The following is a 22015-nucleotide window of genomic DNA, read 5'->3' on the forward strand; positions in this document are numbered from 1 at the left end:
GCAAGATTAATGAGCCATTTAATATTTCCTTTCAAACAGGAAGCTGTCTTTTTCTATGCCCCTATTCAGTTTGAGTCAGATTTCTCTCTTGTTCCAGCAAAGAACAAGTCTTCCACAGCCTAGGTACAGAAGAGAGGACTAGAAAAAAACTTCAGGGTAAGCTTGCTATACAATTCTAAAAAGCCCCATAACATTTAAGAATGGTAACATTTGCCGGCCCATCTTCCCCCCGCCAATTTTTCCAGGTCATTATCTAGGCTTTAAAGTAATATGCTGTCAAAACAGCTCTATACTGGAAGGGATATTTAGTTGGAGAGATATTCTTTCTACTTGTCATGGGTGTGGGGAAGGGAATTACCTTACTGTTTTAGAAAATGTTTTAATTCCAGAGAAGTAAAGGGTTTCCCACACAGGTTGAGATATTTTAATTACATGAAACCTCTTACCCCTTTCCTATTTCACCGTGACATTCACACCTACCTCCCAAGTACAGAGCTGGTTCTCCATCACACATAATCCCTTATATATTATGTTTCTTGCTGAAACAGGAAAACTGCAAACCGCATGTTGGTTGACAGAATAGTAACAAACATTTGTTGTTTAATAAGGAATTCTTTATTCCTTCATAAAAACAAAACTGTACAGTTAAGTTAGAGTTCCATTTTGAAGCAGTGGGTAAAATAAACAACAATTTAGGCAGACATAGCTTTAATCATCCTTAAAAGACAAGTAGTCTTTCATTTAACTGTATCACACTTACCCACAACTATAAGCTAGCCACATTTATATTACTAGCTTAAGTAGTCAGGGCTTGCAATGTCCACAAAAGTCACTTACTAAAAGCACTTCTGGAAAAAGGTTAATACAAATTATTACAAACTCTTTTTCATAAAATGTATCAAATCATTTTATGAAAATGGATCATTTTAAAATACTTTGTGAGAATGAGAAAATGAACTGATGAGTTTTCCTCAGGAGAGTAAGGTCAAAATATGCCCAAGTGTTAGTCCACAATTGAGAAGACAAAGTCAGTTGTAACAATGCTGAGTTGTGACTTGTTCAACCAGGAAGTAGCATGAAGGAACTTGGATACAGGTGCTGTAAGGAGAAAACAAAAAAACAAGAGATTATGCCCAAAGAGATGATTGAGCCATATCTAAGCTTGTACTTAGCTTTATTCAGCATTTCTATAAAAACGTGGAGTTTATAAGTTATATACAATGTATCTTATTACATTCATAGCCACTGTAAGAAATGTAGGCAATATCATCCCAAACAACAGAGGTCATAATTCCAAATTAATAGTGAAGAAATTAAAGTTCAAAGAGGTTTGTTCTTGTCTATAACATTAGTTTATTAAAAAATCCTTTGAACACATAGTACTGTTATGGGCTTTGAGAGTAAAGTAAAGCAACAGATAAAACCCTTCTCTCGTGGAAATGATATGCTAGGGGAAAAGTCAGATAATAAGTAAACACATAAATATAATTATTCTTGCTCACAATAAATGATATATAGAAAACAAGCAATATGTGAAAGTAACTTCAGCTATCCTTGTGAGGAGAAACCTCTTTACAGTGAGAAATGAAGGACAACAAATTATTAACTACTCAAACTATAGGAAAATGTTCTTAAAGGAAAATGAAAAAGTATTTCCAAAGGCCCTGTGACAAGAAAGAGATTAGAATGTACAGGAGATAAAATATATGAAGTCATGGAGGTCAAACATAGGCCCTTTTAAATTTTGCCTATATATAATTCTGAAGCAGATAAAATATAATCCAAAATCCCCCAAAGGAGAAATTATAAAATGGGCCTTACTTATAGTTGGAGATCATCATCTATGATAGCCATAGATTATGTTAGTGATCAGTTTCTGATCTAAATAGACATTAGTGTCTAAACTAATTTTACTGAAAATACCTCACCAGTTCTTATAGCCAAAGGGTTTCAGTTAATGGAATTTTCTTGTAACTAGAAGAGTGAGATAATATAGTGATCAACACAATCCTTGAAGACAGAGACTAAGATTTAAATACCAGTTCTACTACTTACTGGCTATATAACCTGATAAAATTTACACTGTCCCACTGAGCCTTAGGTGTATTTCTGATAAACTCAGGATTGAAGCTGGGATTAAATGAGAGAAGGCAAGTAATACATCTTAATATAGAACTTCATCAGAGATAAAAAGTATTTGATCTAACATGAATTCTTTCTATTTCATAAATGAGTTTGAGCATCTCCTAAATGTCCCAGGTTATTATGGCTGCTTCTGAAAAATCATTTTCCTCTAACATGAATCTTAGTCTTTGGCTTTGCACTTGCTCAGCTTAATTTTTCCTCTATTCTATACAGAACCAGAACCATAGAGAGGAATAAACTGGTAAGGTAGCTGTCTGCAGAATCTGTTTCAATTACACTTTTATCCTAGAGAGTATGTCTTCAGCAATTTTACTTATTGTCATATGAAAGTTTACATTTTGATAGTATTTTAAGTAAGGGTTTTTGAAGAAGAGTGTTTTTATTGAGAATGAATTGTAAGAAAAGTAAAAGAGCAAAGTAAAATTGCTATCACTGTGAACGTTTATACATATAATGAAAATTATATATGATTTTGTTTATTAAAGATAATTTTAATAAATTTTATAGTAAAGAAGGAATTCTAAATTTGAGGGATGAGAGAAAGAATGAGAAATTACAAAACAATGAAAAATATTCTATGTTATACTTTGTGTGGTATATAAGTAGGCATTGATGACATCAACGCCTTTTATTTCACTGAGCCATAGCATTTCTCAAATTTGGCAATATTTAACATTCTGAATAAGACATTATACATCACTATTTAAGTTTAGGATTATATGGAAAACACTGAAAATCTTGTATACTATTTAAAGACACTATGATGACATTTTGAGAAGCTCTCAGCAACAAGGACATTATTTATATAACTATAAATAATATAATATTCATAAATCTGAGAAAGAAGTTATGTAGCCCATAATCCATAATTCACATATGCTTTCAAACATGTTAAATCAAGTATATCAGTGCTCCTACCATGTTTAAAGTTGTCTCTCCACCTATACAACAGAGAGTTTAACACCATTCACAAAGCTCTGCAATACACTTTTATCATATAATGGAATTCATAAATTAAGTTTGAACTTTAGTTACTTAAGACGCAGTAGGTCACCTAATATCTGTTTTGTTTTCCACATTGGTAAACTAATTTTATAATATGAAAACTCCCCTCACTTTGTAATGTGTAGAGACTTCCAGTGGTACATGACCTAAAGCACTTGAATAATAATATCTTTGAACTATTTTAGGATAAGGGAAATATTTATTTAAAAAATCATGTTACATAGGAAATGTTTTGGTGTCCATATTTCTGCTCAACCAAAAAAGAATTTCAGTACTAAAACTATCATGAAACATTTCTTCTATTACCACACAGTTGTAGAAATCAACGTACTGGCATAGGACCCAGAGTTCTCTAATTAACATAGAGTTGGAGGCAATCAGTCTGAGAAAAAAGCTAAAGCAGAAAATAAGTATGTTACAGAGTATCAGAAAGTTTTCTCAGCAAGACAGGGACTTGTAAATGTCCTGCATTTGGTCCTTCTCTAATCTTTTGGTTCTCCTTTAAACCAACATGGTTTACATATACATATTTCACTTAATAGGTATATGGGGAAAATAAATATCTATTAATAACTGTGCGTACTTAAGGTTCAAAATAAGGACACAAATGTCATATTTTTTGTCTATATTTTTTCTTAAGATTTGAGAGTTACAGTATTACAAGTGAATAGTTTTCATTACTCAAAATCCATCACTTACATTTTCCTAATCTTCATTCCTCTAGCCCTTGCTTATCACCTGTGGGTTGGACAAATGCCACAGCTATAGTAGAATGGATAAACAGGATAGGTTGGAATGACTGCCTTCAGAAAGTCTCTCTAAAAACCAGAACTAGAGTCAATTATTCAAACTGAATTAAGAATCTTGAGGTCTTCTAACTGGCCAGGAGGACACAAGTAGATACTGTCAAACTCTGCCCCTACTGATGTAGTTCTCACTTGGGGTGTCCCCAACAATTGTAAAAAAACAAAACAAAATGAAACAAACAAACCAAAAAAAAAAACCCTTCTTTCCAGGGAAAAAATATGCACTCTTGGCATTTTGCTTCTTATGTGGAAGCCAGAGGGTAAGTTTGTCTTGCTCTCAAAAACACTGCGATTTGTACCTTAGCAGTTGTCTTATGAGACATTTAAGTGTTTAAGGAAACACCACTAATAGATTACATAGCCCTCAGATTACTGTGGGGACCTCACAGAAATGAACTACCATAAGTTAACTGGAGAAGCTACCTGGAGAGATAATAGACTTATTTGTGCAAACTATGTGGGCAACTATCCCTACAGTGTGGTCACCTAATAAGAGAAATTAGTGTGACTCTCATTCTTTTTTTTTTCTTTTTTTTTTTTTTTGTCTTTTGTCTTTTTGTCTTTTTAGGGCTGCACCTGTGGCATATATAGGTTCCCAGGCTAGGGGTCTAATTGGAGCTGTAGCCACCGGCCTACACCACAGCCACAGCAGTGCCAGATTCAAACCATGTCTGCAATCTATAGCACAGCTCATAGCAATGCTGAGCAAGGTCAGGAAGCGAACCTGCAACCTCATGGTTCCTAGTCAGATTCATTTCCACTGCCCCACCACAGGAACTCCGTTAACTCGTTCTTGAGAGTTGGCCAATGACACTACCTCAGTCATGGAAACCATAAATAAGGTCAGTTCAATTCACTGTTATGTATAAGTAGATGCAGACCAAGGCACAGTTTTTGCAATTGCTATACCCTTCTATACCTGGATTAATGCCTCCAATGAATTAGAGTGGTCAATACAGAAACTGAAAGGGAAAGATACCTGACTCTAAGATAAACTCCAATGATTTACGAGTTTTGTTCTGCTGGTTGGACCTGGGACTTGGGAGGCAGGGTTGAGCTCAATGCAGAAAATCAGTATCTCCTGCTTAAATTGGTAGTACCATTAATTAAATGCTTTAGGAGACTAATTAAACATATTTAATCCCACCCTCTGTCAGATTAATCAAAGTCATGAAAAAATGGCATATTTGATTGAAAATTTGCCAGAAGTCAGAACAATGTAGAGAAGAAGGGTATATATTATTAGAAAACAATTCCTTATTTGTCTCTCACATTTCTAAATAGTTTGCTAGGGATGTACTGCCTTCTCCTTTTTTTCTGTACTATTTCTTCAAGGATGTTTTTATCATAAACAGCCTAGGAAGATAGTGTTACCCTTCTCAGCAAGCTTAGAGCTTAGATAAAGATAATGTCTTTTCCTAGAGCAAAAAGTGTCATAGAGGCAAGCTTACTCTTTAGTATAATAAAGATAATTTTTTTCTCTCTGAGGTAAAATAACAGGTCTTCTTACTGCAAATTATAAAAGATCTTATTTTCCTGAGCTTGGGGTTCTTATTCTGTAACATAACCCATGTTTATCCAGCATCCCTCTCAATCCATGTGTAATGGTGCTGTGAAACATGGGGGAATGGGGAACTGATGAAAATATGCTAATATTCAAGTTGCCAATTTTGTCAGAGTAATAAACTCCTTTCACTCTGACACGGGAGTCATGTATTTTTGCCAACATCCATGAATGTGTGGCAAGCTAATGTGTTAGAGTAGATGTAAACTAATATATCGGACACTTCATAGTTCTTTATATACCAAAGAGAAAATACTCCAAAAAAAGGTGGGGGTAGTGAATATACTGTGGAACATAATCTAGCTTTGTGTTTAATTTAAAATATTATCTTGGCATCTCTATCTCCCTCTATTATTGTGTAATTTCCATTTATAAAATACATTTGAGGATTTGGCTTTTACAATAACATAAGCTCACTAAGAACAGGCTGCATGACTCCCACTTTTTCTCTATCTCTTCCAGGGTACTTTACAAAAGCTTATATAAAATTATGATATTTTATACTTGAATTTTAGATGAATGAACATGACAATTTATATTTTACCTGGATTGTTTTATGTCTTACATCCTTTCAAAGAATTTTGATAAGTTTTGAACTAAACAAACGAATTTATATAGCTATAAAGCATTAAGGACATGGGAAGGAAAATAAATGAAATTCATATAGCTTATAGAGTAATTACTATTATTCTTTAAATAGATAAATAAATGATTGCCTAATATATGAGTAAATGATTTAACTTTGTGATATAAATAGCTGGAATTAGTAATTTGACCACCCCAGTTTTTATGAGAATTGATATCACAACCCCATTTTCATATATTCAATGTTTTTTTTGTTTGTTTGTTTTTGTTTTTGTTTTTTTGTCTTTTTGCTATATCTTGGGCCGCTCCCGAGGCATATGGAGTTCCCAGGCTAGGGGTCTAATCGGAGCTGTAGCCACCAGCCTACGCCAGAGCCACAGCAACACGGGGTCCGAGCCGCATCTGCAACTTACACCACAGCTCACGGCATCGCCGGATCGTTAACCCACTGAGCAAGGGCAGGGACCGAACCCGCAACCTCATGGTTCCTAGTCGGATTCGTTAACCACTGCACAATGACGGGAACTCCCATATATTCAATTTTTTTTTAACAGTAAAGCTAACCCAACTCCAAAATATATCATTTTTAAAATAAAATATGATTATTTAAATACAATGAATGTTCTCTAGGAGATCATAGATTATAACGGCATGCATTGCATCAGAGATATCAGAGAATTATATGGTCTTCTAAATTTAGGGAAAAATACATATATACTTTTCACAGGAAAAAAGTATATATATATGATTTTATTCTTCATCTACCAAAAGCCCATAAGATTTGAGTAACTACATTTAGAAGAGCAGAAGTGTTTGCTTGTCTGCATACTATATTTTAGTTGAAGACAGGTGTGGTAAGGATTTTAGAAAGTTTTTTTTTAATGATTTTTTTCTTCTTCATGAAATAGAAAGGAAGATATTTGCTAATAATCATGAAGGAAAGGGGACTTGGGAAAAGGGTTAGCATTTTGTAATAGTCAAAGACATGAATTGGAGAGAAAGTTTAGAAAAACTGAAAGAAAGGAATTCTATATCAAGATATATGCTACAGGTTTTCTTTTTCAAATGGTAAACTTCAAATAATTTCATCACCAAAGCAGGAGAAACAAGGTTACACAAAATTTAAAATTAAATTAAATTAAAAAGTATTCTGACTCAGAAATCTTAATCATCAGAACACAATGAAGGAATTATAGATTTTTGAGGATAATAGAAATTATTCTCATATTTCATAATCAAAGATACATCATCATGTTTTTAATACATGAGAAAGCAAAAGAAAGAATCCCGTATTTAAAGTCTCAATGTACTCATCTTTAAAGTTACAAAACTCAAAAAGTAATACCAACTTACTGATAATTAAAGGAAATATTTATTTATTTATTTTTCTTTTTTCTTTTCTAGGGCTGCACTTGTGGCATATGAAGGTTCCAAGGCTAGGGGTCTAATTGGAGCTGTAGCCACCAGCCTACACCAGAGCCACAGTAATACCAGATCTGAGCTGCATCTGCGACCTATACCACAGCTCATGGCAATGCCAGATCCTTAACCCACTGAGCGAGGGCAGGGATGGAACCCAAAACCTCATCATTCCTTGTTGGATTCGTTAACCACTGAGCCACAATGGGAACTCCCAGGAATATTTATTAAAGATAAAAATTTGGGTAATCATAGAAAAGAGCTGACAGTAAGTTGGAAGAGCAGAACTGATTAGAGAGGAAATTCAGAGGAAATCTGAATTATATTAGAGAAGTAGTGAGAAATAAACTAGTGAAAAAGAAAAAAAATACGTGAAGTAGAAAATATAGATGAAGAACTTCAGACTATTTACATTCTTCGTGTTTTGTTTTGTTTTTGCTTTTAAAAAATTGATGAATAATTATACAATTTTATTATAGTTCCATTCCCAATAAGACAGCTAAAATACAAATCAAGGAGTTCCTGTTGTGCCTCAGTGGGTTAAGAATCTCTCTGAAATTACCCATGACATTTTCCACAGAACTAGAACAAACAATCCAAAAATTTATATGGAACCACAAAAAAACCAGAATTGCCAAGCAGGAGGCATAACTTTCCCAGACTTCAGGCAATATTACTTTGTACAGTAGTCAAGACAGTGTGGTACTGGTACCAAAACTGAAAGACAGACATACCTAATGGAACAGAATAGAGAACCCAGAACTAAACCCAGACACCTTTGGTCAATTAATCTTCGACAAAGTAGGCAAGAATATAAAATGGGAAAAAGACAGTCTCTTCAGCCAGTGGTGCTGGGAAAATTGGACAGCTGCATGTAAGTCAATGAAACTAAAACATACCCTCACACCATGCACAAAAATAAACAGAAAATGGTTTAAAGACTTAAACATAAGACAAGACACCATCAAACACCTTCTCTTCTCCTAGAAGAGAACGTAGGCAAAACATTATCTGATATCAACTGTACAAAGTTTTTCTTAGGTCAGTCTCCCAAAGAAATAGAAATAAAACAAAAATAAACCAATGGAGACCTAATCAAATTGACAAGCTTTTGCACAGCAAAGAAAACTGTTTAAAAAAAAAAAAAAGACAACCTACAGAATGGGAGAAAATAGTTTTCAAAGTTGCAACCAATAAGGTATTAATCTCCAAAATAGACAAATAACTCATACAAATCAACAGCAAATAAACAAACACCCCAATTGAAAAATGGGTAGAAGGCCTGAATAGATATTTCTCCAAAGAAGACATATGGATGGCCAACAGGCTCATGAAAAAATGCTCAATATCACTAGTTATTAGAGAAATGCAAATCAAAATTACATTGAGGTACCACCTCTCACCTCTCAGAATGGCTATCATTAGTAGGTCTACAAATGACAAATTCTGGAGAGGGTGTGGAGAAAAGGGAACCCTCCTACACTGTTGTTGGAAATGTAAATTGGTACAACCACTATGGAAATTAGCATGGAGGTACCTCAAAAAACTAAATATAGAACTACGATATGATCCAGCAATCCCACTCTTGGGGATATATCCAGACAAAGCAATCATTGAGAAAAGATACATGCACCCCTATGTTCATTGCAGCACTATTCACAATTGCCCAAACAGGGAAACAACCTAAATGTCCAATGACAGATGAAATAATTAAGAAGATGTGGTGCATATATCCAGTGGAATACTATTCAGCCATAACAAGAACCAGATAATGTCATTTGCAGCAACGTGGATGGAACTAGAGACTCTCACACTAAATGAAGTAAGTCAGAGAGATATACCATAAGATATCATTTATATCTGGAATCTAATATATGGCACAAATGAACCTATCTACAGAAGAGAAAATCATGGCATGAAGAGACTTGTAGTTGCAGGAAAGGGAAGGGACAGGGAGTTTGTGGTTATTAGATGCAAAGCATTGCCTGTGGAAAGAATAAGCAATGAGATCCTGCTCTATAGCACAGGGAACGATATCTGATCACTTGTGATGGAACATGATGGAGGAGGAAAAATATATATATTCTTATGTACCTGGGTCACTTTGCTGTGCAGCAGAAATTGACAAACCAGCGTAAATCAACTATAATAAAACATTTTAAAAAAAGATCAACAATCCCACTACCAACAACTATAAAGTGGTGAAAAAATAAAGACACATACACACACACACACACACACGCACACACAAATTCTGTTTAAAGGCACTGGAGAACAGCCAATAGAAGACAGCAACTAGAAAGAATATAATTATTGAAAAAGAACCACATTATGTAAGATCCACATTCTTCTACCTTTTCCCCTGAGGGCACACCAAGATTATAGTTAATGGATAGTAAAGCTCCAGGAAAAAGCCCTATATTTACTAAGTCGACATTTCAAGATAGCCAACGAGGCTAAATTGAAGGGAAATTGCAGAAAAGAAAACATTCAGGATACTAACTCTCTTTTAATTCTTTGGTTAACTCTTGATCTACACGTTAAGTCATAAGACTTAACAAACTCTAGCAAAAAGAAATAGAAGACAAACATATATCTTCATGTTTAAAATATATGTTTAAGATGTATATTTAAATATATGTTTAAAATATAGGTTTAAATTATATGTTTAAATATATGAAAGAATTAAACATATATTTCAGCAGCTGACAAATTTTCTAATTCAATTACTACAGGGGATTTGCTAACAAAACAAAATTAGAGACTTAGAAATGTTAGCAATGCATATAATAAAATTTATAAGATAGCATGATCACGTATGAACAAATCTCAAAAGAGCAGGGATTTTTACATGAGTGTAGAAGGATATTGATTGGAAGTGGCAATTAAGATCTAAGTAACAAAAAATATCTTAGTATGTAGAGCTTAATATAAAAATCTAAGAGCATATAACACAAGGATCTTAAACTTTTCTCCACTTGTTAAACACTTAGCACAGTTCTGAACATATAGGACGGGCTCAGTAAACATCTATGATTCGGTTGCTAGATAAAAATTTATTTTAATCAGCTATAGTGACTTTCATGTTTCAAATTTCACAAACATCTAGACAAAATTCGAAAATTTTTGAAATAAATAATGAGTAAAGCCGTCTTTGATCCCATTTGAATTTACAAGTGATAGAAATATTATACAGAAAAGAAAATTGAGCTTTATATATTTAAAAAATCAAATATAAATTTTAATAAGATGCATTTAATACACATGTATGCTAACTGTAACATCAAATAAATCACTATGAGAGAGAAAGGTGGGCTTGTTTGAAAAAAAAATTTTTTTTTGTCCTTTTGCCATTTTCTTGGGCTGCTCCCTTGGCATATGGAGTTCCTAGGCTAGGGGTCGAATCGGAGCTGTAGCCACCAGCCTATGCCAGAGTCACAGCCACGTCTGTGATCTACACCACAGCTCACGGCAACACCAGATCCTTAACCACTGAGCAAGGCCAGGGATCGAACCCGCAACCTCATGGTTCCTAGTTGGATTTGTTAACCACTGAGCCACGATGGGAACTCCTGAAAAAAAATATTTTTAAGAGAGTTATTTAAACTTGTTACTAAAAGAATTAAAATATGTTTTAAATTTTTAACTATTTGATAAAACTGTGGTTTTGTGACCATTCTAACCAAACCATGGATGACTTACTTATGCTCTTTCTTCCACAGCTTTAAAATTAAAAATTATTTCCATACTGATTACTACATGTACATAAAAATGTTTCCTATTTTAAAAACAATTATCATAAAATGAAAAATTTATTACTTAAAGATCTTTATAATAAAATGTCTAATTTAGAGAACTATATGCATTTACATAGATATACTAATTTGCTCATTGATTCATTGCATACTTTGAAAGAGAAAATTTATATAAAATCACACTAAAGTAAATAACCAAATATTTAAACTAATACAGATTATAGATGTTTCTGCTTAATCAGAGATTTAACCTTGCCAGAGATTGTCTTCTATCTTCTATCTTTAAGTTAACATCATAGACTGCTTTTTACCTGCTGAGCTACAGAATTAGTGTTTGAGCAGACTTCAGGTATTAAATTTAGCTTAAAATACTTAATTACTTCAGTAGGAAAAAAATCACTTGATTCACTTTTACTTTTGACAATCAAAAGGCACATCTGCTCTCTATAAATTTGGAAATTGAGTCATCACTACTAGAAAAATGACTGCACATATAGTCCCTGTGTTAGGCAGAATTCCAAGAAGGCCATCCAATTCCCTCACCCCTGGTGTACACAATCCTCTCAGTGTTTTTTTTTTTTTTTTTCTTTGTCTCTTGTCTTTTTGTTGTTGTTGTTGTTGTTGCTATTTCTTGGGCCGCTCCCGCGCATATGGAAGTTCCCAGGCTAGGGGTTGAATCGGAGCTGTAGCCACCGGCCTACGCCAGAGCCACAGCAACGCAGGATCCGAGCCGCGTCTGTAAGCTACACCACAGCTCACGGCAACGCCGGATCGTTAACCCACTGAGCAAGGGGCAGGGACCCAACCCGCAACCTCATGGTTCCTAGTCGGATTCGTTAACCACTGCGCCACGACGGGAACTCCACAATCCTCTCAGTTTTTAATCAAACACTAATATAAGCACTTGTGCAAAGCTGTAAAGATATAATTAAGGTCTGAAATCAGTTGACTTTAGTATACAGAGATTATCTTAAGTGTGCTGACCTAATTAAATGAGCCCATTAAAAGTACTCACTGAAGGAGAAATCAGAAACATATGCTAAGGTTGGCCTGGAGGAAAGCAAAAATTTATACTGTGGCCTGCTTATGGGACTGCCCATAGAGGGCTTGCTTACAGGCAAGAAATTATGGGGAGCCTCTATCAGCTGAGGGTGGTTCCAGGCTGACAGCCAGCAAGAACACAGAGACCTCAAACAGGTGACTGCAGGTAACCAAATTCTACCTACAAACAGTGAAACTGGAAGAGGATCCCAAGCACTGTGAATGACAATACAATATACCCAACACTGATGTCAACTTTGTGAGACTCTGAGATAAAAACTGAGTCACACTATGCCCAGACTTCCATCCTGGGTGAGCGAATAAATAGGTGTTTTTGTAAGAAAGGTAGTCATATAACAAAAATTATAGTTTTTCCTGAATCTACAATTTTGTGCAAATTATGTTTCAATTTTTCAGAAGAAATTTACTTAGCATGCTTCTCTCCTTCTCTTCATTCAATATTCATACATGTAAAGCCCTAGGCAAAGTGTTTAGCACCTTTCAAGTGATCAGGACATAACTATTATAACTAAGTGTGTTTGGTACTGTGTTAAGGTTTCCAAAGCAAATCTGACTAAAATACAGTCTTTTTTTTCACCACACATATAACATATGTTTTGAACATCTATTTTTTTTTAATTTTATTGTACTTGCTGTACAATATTATGTAAGTTATATGTGTACAATATAATGATTTATAATTTTTAAAATTTATACTCCATTTATAATTATTATAAAAATTGGCTATATATTTCCCATGTTGTACAATATATCCTTGTGGTCGTTTATTTTATACATAATAGTACCTCTTGATTACTTACCCACTTTTTGTCCCTCTTCCTCCACCTCCCTACTGGCAGCCATGAGTTTGTTTTCTATATCAGTGAGTCTGCTTCTTTTTCTTTTTCACTAGTTTGTTGTATTTTTTAGATTCCATATAGAAGTGATATAATACAGTATTTGTCTTTTCCTATCTTCCTTTAGTTAGCACAATACCCTCCAAGTCCATATTGCTGCAAATGGAAAAACTTGTTATTCTTATGGCTGAGTAGTACTCAAGTATATGTTTATATAATGCAATATATACATATATTATATGTATATATACATATTATGTATTATGTATTATATATTATATTATATATAATATATATTATATTATATATAATATATATTATGTATTATGTATTATATAATATTTTATAATATATACTATGTATTATATAATATATATTATGTATTATATAATACATATTATGTATTATGTATTATATATTATGTAGTACATGTATAATATATATTATGTACTATATATAATATATATTATGTAGTACATGTATAATATATATTATGTATTATATATATAATATATATACAAATACCACATCTTCCTCATCCATTCATCTGTTGATGGACATTTAGGCTGCTCCTATATCTTGACAATTGTAAATAATGCTGCTATGAACATCAGGGTGTATGTGTCTTTTTGAATTTTTTTTCAGATATATACCCAGAATGCAATTGCTGAGCCTTTTTAATAGATGTACTATTATCATTTCTATATATGATTGTTAAATAAAATCCTAGAATGCCATTTATCATTAATTTAATTTTATTTTTAAAGAAATCTTCCCAGCTATAAAGTTATACAAGTTTAGCTCAGATCATTTTTTAATTATTTAATTATTTTTATAATAATTTTTATTTTTTCCATTATTTACAGTGATTTACAGTGTTATCTCAATTTTCTACAGCACAGCAAGGTGACCCAGTCACACATACACGTATACATTCTTTTTTATCACGTTATCATGCTCCATCGCAAGTGACCAGCCATAGTTTGCAGTGCTATAGAGCAGGATCCCGTTGCTTATCCATTCCAAAGGCAATAGTTTGCAACTATTAACCCAAATTCCCACTCTCTCGCCCTCTATCTTGGCAACCACAAGTCTTTTCTCCATGTCCATGATTTTCTTTTCTGTAGAAAGTTTCACTTATGCCATATATTAGATTCCAGATATAAGTGAATTCAAATGGTATTTGTCTTTCTCTTTCTTACTTACTTCACTTAGGATGAGAGTCTCTAGTTCCATCCATGTTGCTGTAAATGGTATTATTTTGTTCTTTTTTATGGCTGAATAGTATTCAATTGTGTATATATACCACATCTTCCTAATCCAATCATCTGTTGATGGACATTTATGTTGTTTCCATGTCTTGGCTATTGTCACTAGCACTGAATGAACATGTGGGTACATGTATCTTTTTCAGGGAACGTTTTGTCTGGATATATGCCCAAGAATGGGATTGCTGGATCATATGGTAGTTCTTTGTATAGTTATCTAAGGTACCTCCATACAGTTTTCCATACTGGTTGTACAAATTTACATTCCCACCAACAGTTGGAAAAATTAATATTGTATAAATAGACATACTACCCAAAGCAATCTACGGATTCAATGCAATCCTTCTCAAATTACCCATGAAATTTGGTTGCTGGGAAAACTGGACATGTAAATCAATGAAACTGGAAAATGCCCTCACAGCATGCACAAAAATAAACTCAAAATGGCTGAGAAGACTTAAATGTAAGATAAAACAACATCAAACTCCTAGAAGAGAACATAGGCAAAACATTCTCTGACATCAAACTTACAAATGTTTTCTCAGGTCAGTCTCCCAAAGCAACTGAAAGAAAAGCAAAAACAAGCCAATGTGGACCTAATCAAACTGACAAGCTTTTGCACAGCAAAGGAAACCTTAAAAAAACAAAAACAAAAACAAAAACAAAAACCAAAAGACAACTTACAGAATAGGAGAAAAATAGTTTCAAGTGATTCAACTGACAAGGGCAGTGGAGTGATTTTTCTGTGAAAAAGTCCCAGGTGATTGCATGCTTTTCTTTTAAATTTTTCCTTCCATAGATTATTGGCAGTGTAAAGAGAATTCAACGTAAGTGTTCACATCATTATGAAGTATAGCCATTAGGTTAAGGGTCTAGTTAGAAAGATCTGCATTAAACTCCCTGCATCATCTTTTCCTAGCTGAGTTAGACAAGTTACGAATCCACAAAACGTGTTTCTCTGTCTGTAAAATATGCATAAAACTGGTACTTATTTCCTCTAATAGTTGAAAAAAAAAAAAAAAGGCTGAGGCTTGAGACGTGTAGTGATGTAGTAGGGAAAAACAAATCTGACTTCATATTAGAACTGTTCCTTTTCCTTTAACTTTATGTTAACCTTCATTCTCTGCTACTTGTGCTTAGTCATTCTGGCTCTGAACCTTTTGTAAAAGGATGCTGCCTATAGCCTGAGATATATGGTGTACACTATTCCTCAGATTCTGAGCTTTGAGAGTATTTTTATTGTTTCTGCTTTTTAGGGCCACACTTGCAGCATATGGAAATTCATAGTCTAGGATTCAAATTGAAGCTGCCAGCTTACACCACAGCCACAGCAATGCTGGATCCCCCACCCATTAAGGGAGGCCATGGGTCGAACCTGCATCCGCATGGATACTAGTTGGATTAATTTCCACTGCACCACAGTGGGAACTCCTTTAGAGTATTTTTAGATAACAAGTTGCAGAACAGAGCATAACATTTGTTTTGTTGGAATTTTACAGAAACATTATGACCTGACCTACATGGTCAGATACAAGAACAAAGGATTTCTGCATCAAGAAGTTTGCAACAACTAATTGCTCCCTTTTCCCTTTCTGTATAAAAGAGCCTGAATTCTGATTGAGGGGAGATGGTTCTTTGAGTTTAGTCTGCTATCTTCTTGGATCTACTGGCATTCTGATTAAAAGTTGTCATTCCTTGCTTCAACATCTGGTCTCCTGATTTTATTGGCCTGGTGTGTAGCCAGCATAACAATCTTGGATCAGTAACAATTTTGGCAAAGCCAGCCAGGAGCCTTGCTCTTTGTAGCCAGCTGGCCCCAACCAGGGAATTTTCAGGTAAGGCCCTAGAAGCTGCTGGGTCCTGAGGATCTTTTCTTCAAAATTCCCTGAAGTGGCACCAACTGCCCCAGTACTTAGCAGTTGGTACAAAGAATCAATATGAAGATGCCCAGGTGCTCACTTCAACTTGAGGTGCACAATTTAAATTTTCCCACAGGAGCCCCTGGTAATTTTGACAGTGGGGGAGAATTCAATTGATTTTCTGATAAATATGTGTGCAACATAATCTGTGGTAAACAGCAAGGTAGCACAGAAAACATCTTAATCCATTCCAGTAATGGGAGTTTCTGGAGAAGTACAAAATCATTCTTTTGTACAACTTTTAGAATGCCAGTTAGGGGACCTCACCTTGAAACACAATTTCTTATATATGCAGTATGTCCAACCCCTCTTTGGAGCTGAAATCTCCTTTGTAAATTAAATGCTCAAGTAACTTCTTCACCAGATCAGCTTGACATCAGGGTCTCACCAGAACCTTCTTTGAGCCTACAGATGGCACTCATGAATGTCCCCAGAAAAAGCGACACAGCTCTTTCCCCCTAGAGAAGGTCAGAAACACCTGGCTTATAAAAATCATGTTAAAAGGGACAATGGGACACCTAACCTAAAACAATATCCTCTGAGGCAAGAGGCTCAAAATCAAATTCAGTCAATTCTTGGAAATTTCTTAAAAACAGTACAGGTTAAAACTTTCGGTCCCTGTAAAAACCCCTATTCTCCTGGTCAAAAGTTGAACTCAGCAGAGCATCGCTTTATCCAAGACTTGAGGAGTATTAATGAAATAGTCCAAGATTTGCACCCTGTGGTACCTAATCCATACACTTCACTCACAACTATTCTAGGAGAATACACCTAATTCTCAGTTCTGGATTTGAAATATGCTTTTTATGCATTCCTATTGCAGAAGAATCACAGCAGCTGTCTGCTTTTAGTGGAAAAAACCAGAAGCACAGGTAGTCCAATAGTATTGTTGGAAAGTCCTGCCTAAGGATTTAAGAATTCCCCCTGCCTTGTTTGGGAAAATGTTGGCTATGGCCCTTAGAAAATTAATATTGAATGAAGGACTCTTACTCCAGTATGTGGACAATTCGCTCATAGTAAGCCCTACATATGATAACTGTCTATTTGGCCATTGTTTGACCAATCGTGATATAAGGTTCCCCAGAAAAAGGCCCAAATATGTTAGCAATGAGTCACATATCTGGGGCTTTGTCCTCTCCCAGGGACAGTGAGATCTTTTGCCTGATAGAAAACAGGCAATTGCAGGCTTGGGAACACCCAAGACCCACAGACAACTGAGGGGGTTTCTGGGAATTTCAGGGTTCTTTCAGACTTGGATCCAAAACAATGGACTCATAGAAAAGCCCCTCTATGAGGCTGCAAAGGGACATGATCTTGAGCCCCTTATGTAAACTGAAGAGTTACAAATAACCTTTGAAACAATAAGAACAAATTTAGTCTCAGCCCTGGTGTTGGGACTACAAGACTTAAAGAAACCTTTCAAACTGTATGTCCATGAGAGACAAGGCAGGAATCTCAGGGTGTTAATTCAAACTTAGAGGACCATCCCTTGACCTACTGCCTACTTCTCAAGACAATGAGAACAAACTGTTAAGAGATAGCCCCCTTCCCTTTGAGCTATAGCAGCTACTTGTGACCTACCTCAGGAAGTTGAGAAGTTTACCCCGGAGCAACCCACCACTGTGTATGTCCCTCACCATGTCCTATCTTTACTAGAACAAAAAGGGGACTATGGATGACTTCCAGGAGGATGGAAAAGTATCAAGCTATTATCTTACATAAGCCCAACTAAGACTTCAGGTCACTTTGGCTGTGAGGTGGCCATGGTGATGACAGCACTGAATCATAGCCATTAGACCATGAGAGCCAGCAAATAGGAGTAGGGTCCTGGCTCTTTGTCTGCCTTGAAAAATGAATTTAGCAAAGAAATGGAAAGTAATAGAACAAGTAAAATGTGTATTAGGAGGAAAAAATCATCATGTCAATAGACACATGGGCAGGCTCAGAGAGAGAGAGACATATGATTTGGGGGTAGTTCAAATCACTTGTATGGGAGAGTTCTTCCAGATTTCCTCTTGATCTTGCCTTTTCTGGTTTCAAGTCCATATTTAGTCTGACTTGGGTCCTCCTCTATGTGCATGTGCATGTTTTAGCCAAGATGAATTTTAGGGCAAGGGCTTCTGGGAAGTTGATATCCCCTATTACGGCCTGGCTCCCCCCTTTGGGAGGTCTCCTTGACCTCAAGAATGAGAAATATGTGGTTTCCTTATCTTTTACTGGAGCAGAATTCAGTCCTTCTTTGCCCTTTTCATTATCTTTATCTCGAAGTATCAGTGTTGCTGAAATAACTTCTGTATAACAATGCCAAATAGAAACATGGAGACAGAGTTGGAGAAAACAGAAAAAGTAGCTTTAATTGTCAGGCAATTGGAAGCAGTCCATTAGCCCTCCCAAGAGGCCATAATGGTGCCCAGGCCAGCAAAAGTGTGAAACTCATATAATAAAGGGTAACCAGTTAGCTGACCAAGCTGAAACAAAGGCAGCAAATGAAGGTGAGCCATGACGGAGTCACTTCTCCCAAAGATTGACTTTTCAAAATACTTGCCAGTGTATTCATAAAAGGACAGGGAGAGGGCCAAATAGTGCAGATTCGTGCATGCCCTTACCTTGCCTTGCTGGAAATGTAGCACACAAGGACTTTTTGTGATTCCTGAGGCCCTCTTGGGCTGCAGCACATTCATAATAGTACCCAATACAGTAAAAATGCCAGCTTGCCATTGATTAAAAAATATATAATTGGGCCTAAGCTACAAAATATCATCTAGTGAGTCACTCAAAATTACATGATTTGTGATTTAAAAAAAAAAAAAAAAAAAAAACCAAGACTCCTGTGAGGTCTCCCCAGATGGGGACCCAAAACAGAGGAACATGCTCCACCAAGAAGTGGCAAATAGACTTCGCTCAAATGCCTTGAGCCACAGGAAATTTCAGATACCTGCTAGTGTTTGTGGACACTTCTTCAGAATGGGTGGAGGCATATCCCACCCTGAAAGAAAAAGCCTCTAAAGTGATTAAAATCCTCCTTAAGGAAATTATTCCCTGATTTGGACTACCTAGCTTCCTTCATAGTGATAACAGGCCTTCTTTTGTCTCAGACATAACCCAACAAATGTCTATAGCTCTTCAAATTAGTTGGAAGTTACATTCATCCTGGAGACTATAATTAATAGGAAAAATGAGAAAATAAATCATACATTAAAAAGGAACATTGCTAAAATATGTCAAGAGACTAATTTAACTTGGCATAAGGCCTTGCCAGTTGCTTTACATGGGTCAGAGTGGCTCCCAGAAACAGGCTTAAATTAAGCCCCATAGAAATATTATATGGTAGGGAATTCCAGTTGTCTGCCCAGTCAGGGGAACCTATAAATGCTATGAAAGACCTAACTATTGTTAATTAAATTAAAACTCTGGGCACTATACTAACATTTGGTTGCCTCCAACAGGTTTGCCTATCCAACTAAAGTAGCTCTATATCCTCTCTGACCTGGAAACCAAGTCCTTCTTAGAATCTGGAGAGAACAATGGCCTGAACACCATCTGACTGCAAGGTAGAAGAACCATATGCGGTATTACTTACCACACACTCATCTGTCAAGTTAGCTGGAATAAGATGGATACATCACACTCTAGTTAAAGTAGCATCACTGCCATCAGAAAATGACCTAACTCCTAAAAGACCTAGAGAGCAAAGGGTTTGTGAAACTTTAGGAGGCTAAGGTTATTCTTCGAAAAGAATAAGCTTTGAGATTAAAATTTCACTGTGAAAGGGAGTCATCAGTTCAGATTATTGTAGATAAAAAAAGAGAACTGTAAATTTAAGGACTATTCCTAGCCCAAGGCCAATCAATTCCATTACTCCCTCATTGCCCTGTTTCAGCAGGAAGTAGCCAGAATGATCACTGCCTCTTTCCTTCACAAGATTGTGGAATGGACATTGACCATAGGTAATAGTAAAAAGGGAGAACAAATCTGGCTCCATATTAGATCTGTTCCTTTTCCTTTACCTTTATTTTAACCTCTTTCCTTTGCCACTTGTGCTTAGTCATTCTGTAAAAGGATGCTGCCTATAGCCTGAAAATGGCCATGCTACCCAAAGCAATGTACAAATTTAAAGGAATCCTTATCAAAATAACCATGACATTTTTCTCAGGACTAGAACAAACAATTCTAAAATTCATATGGAACCATGAAATTGCTAAAGCAATCGCCAAAGCAGTCTTGAGAAAAAAGAACAAAGCTAGAAGTATCATCCTCCCAGTTCCAGACTATACTGTAAAGCTATAGTAATCAGAAGAACATACTACTGGCCCAAAACAGACACATTAATCATTGGAACAGAATAGAGAGCCTAGAGATAAACCCATGTATCTATGGTTGGTCAATCAATCTATGAAAAAGGAGGCAAGAATATACAATGGAGAAAAGACAGTCTCTTCAACAAGTGGTGTTGAGAAAACTGGGCAGCTACATGTAAAGCAATGAGATTAGAACATTTCCTCCCACCAGATACAAAAATAAAATCAAATTGGAGAAAATATGTAAATGTAAGACCTGAAGCCATAAAACTCCTAGACGAGAACACAGGCAGAACTCTCTTTGACATAAATAGTTATTTTTTTGGATCTGTCTCCTAAAGCAAAAGAAATACATGTAAAAATGAATGAGTTGTAATTAAATTTAAACTCTTTTGCATGGCAAAGGAAACCACCTGTGAAACGAAAAGACAACCTGAGGAATGGCAGAAAATATTTGTAAATAATATGACCACCAAGGGGTTAAAAGCCAAAATATATAAATGGCTCACATAGCTTAATATTAATTTAAAAACCCAATAAAAAAAATGGACGGAATCCTTGAATAAACATTTTCCCAAAGAAAACATACAGATAGCTAACAGGCACATGAAAAGATTCTTAACATCACTAATTATTAGAGAAATGCTAACCAAAACTGCAATGAGGTATTACCTCACATCTGTCAGAACAGCTATCATTGAAAAGTCTGCAAAGTTTGGTGAGAACGTGGAGAAAAAGGAATTGTCATGCACTGTTGGCCTGAATATAAATTGTTGCAACCTTTACGGAAAACACTATGGAGGATCCTCCAAAAACTAAAAATGAAACTTCCATATGATCCAGCAATTCCAATCCTGAATAAAACAAAAATACATGCATGTCAATGTTCATAGCAGCACTATTTACAATAGCAGATATATAGAAGCAACCCAAATATCCATCAATAAATGAATGGATAAAGTATATATATATATACACACACACACACACACATATGCATACACAAACATATATAACTCTACATACACATATAAACTACATTTGCTTTAGCCAACGACATAAAAGATCCAGTATTAATGCATGGAATATTACTCAGCTATAAAAATAGTAAAATTCTGCCACTTGCAACAACATGGATGGACCTAGAAAATATTATTCATAATGAAATACGACAGAGAAAGACAACTACTACATAATATCACTTATATATGAGTAGGAGATTAAGAAATACAAACTATTATATATAAAATAGATAAGCAACAGGATATATTATATAGGATGGGGAATTATAGCCATTATTTTGTAATAAATTTAATGGAGTATAATCTGTAAATATACTGAATCAGTACATGT

The 22015-nt window shown here is 35.2% G+C and overlaps 1 long non-coding RNA gene across 2 annotated transcripts in view; it reads right to left on the minus strand.

Annotated features, from left to right (window-relative positions):
- Nucleotides 1–613: 613 nt before the first annotated feature.
- The window catches only part of LOC146403349 (uncharacterized), a 139283-nt gene continuing 117881 nt past the window's right edge, over nt 614–22015 (minus strand). For both annotated transcript variants that reach the window (XR_014845446.1, XR_014845447.1), the window contains exon 3: nt 614–1098. This is a non-coding gene — a long non-coding RNA (uncharacterized LOC146403349). The remainder of the gene's footprint in view (nt 1099–22015) is intronic.

Source organism: Sus scrofa, chromosome 5, assembly GCF_054392235.1.
Source record: "Sus scrofa isolate SSC_HxYL_T2T_F1_AM1 chromosome 5, Sscrofa_HxYL_maternal_Yorkshire_Landrace_v2.0, whole genome shotgun sequence".
NCBI lineage: Eukaryota > Metazoa > Chordata > Mammalia > Artiodactyla > Suidae > Sus > Sus scrofa.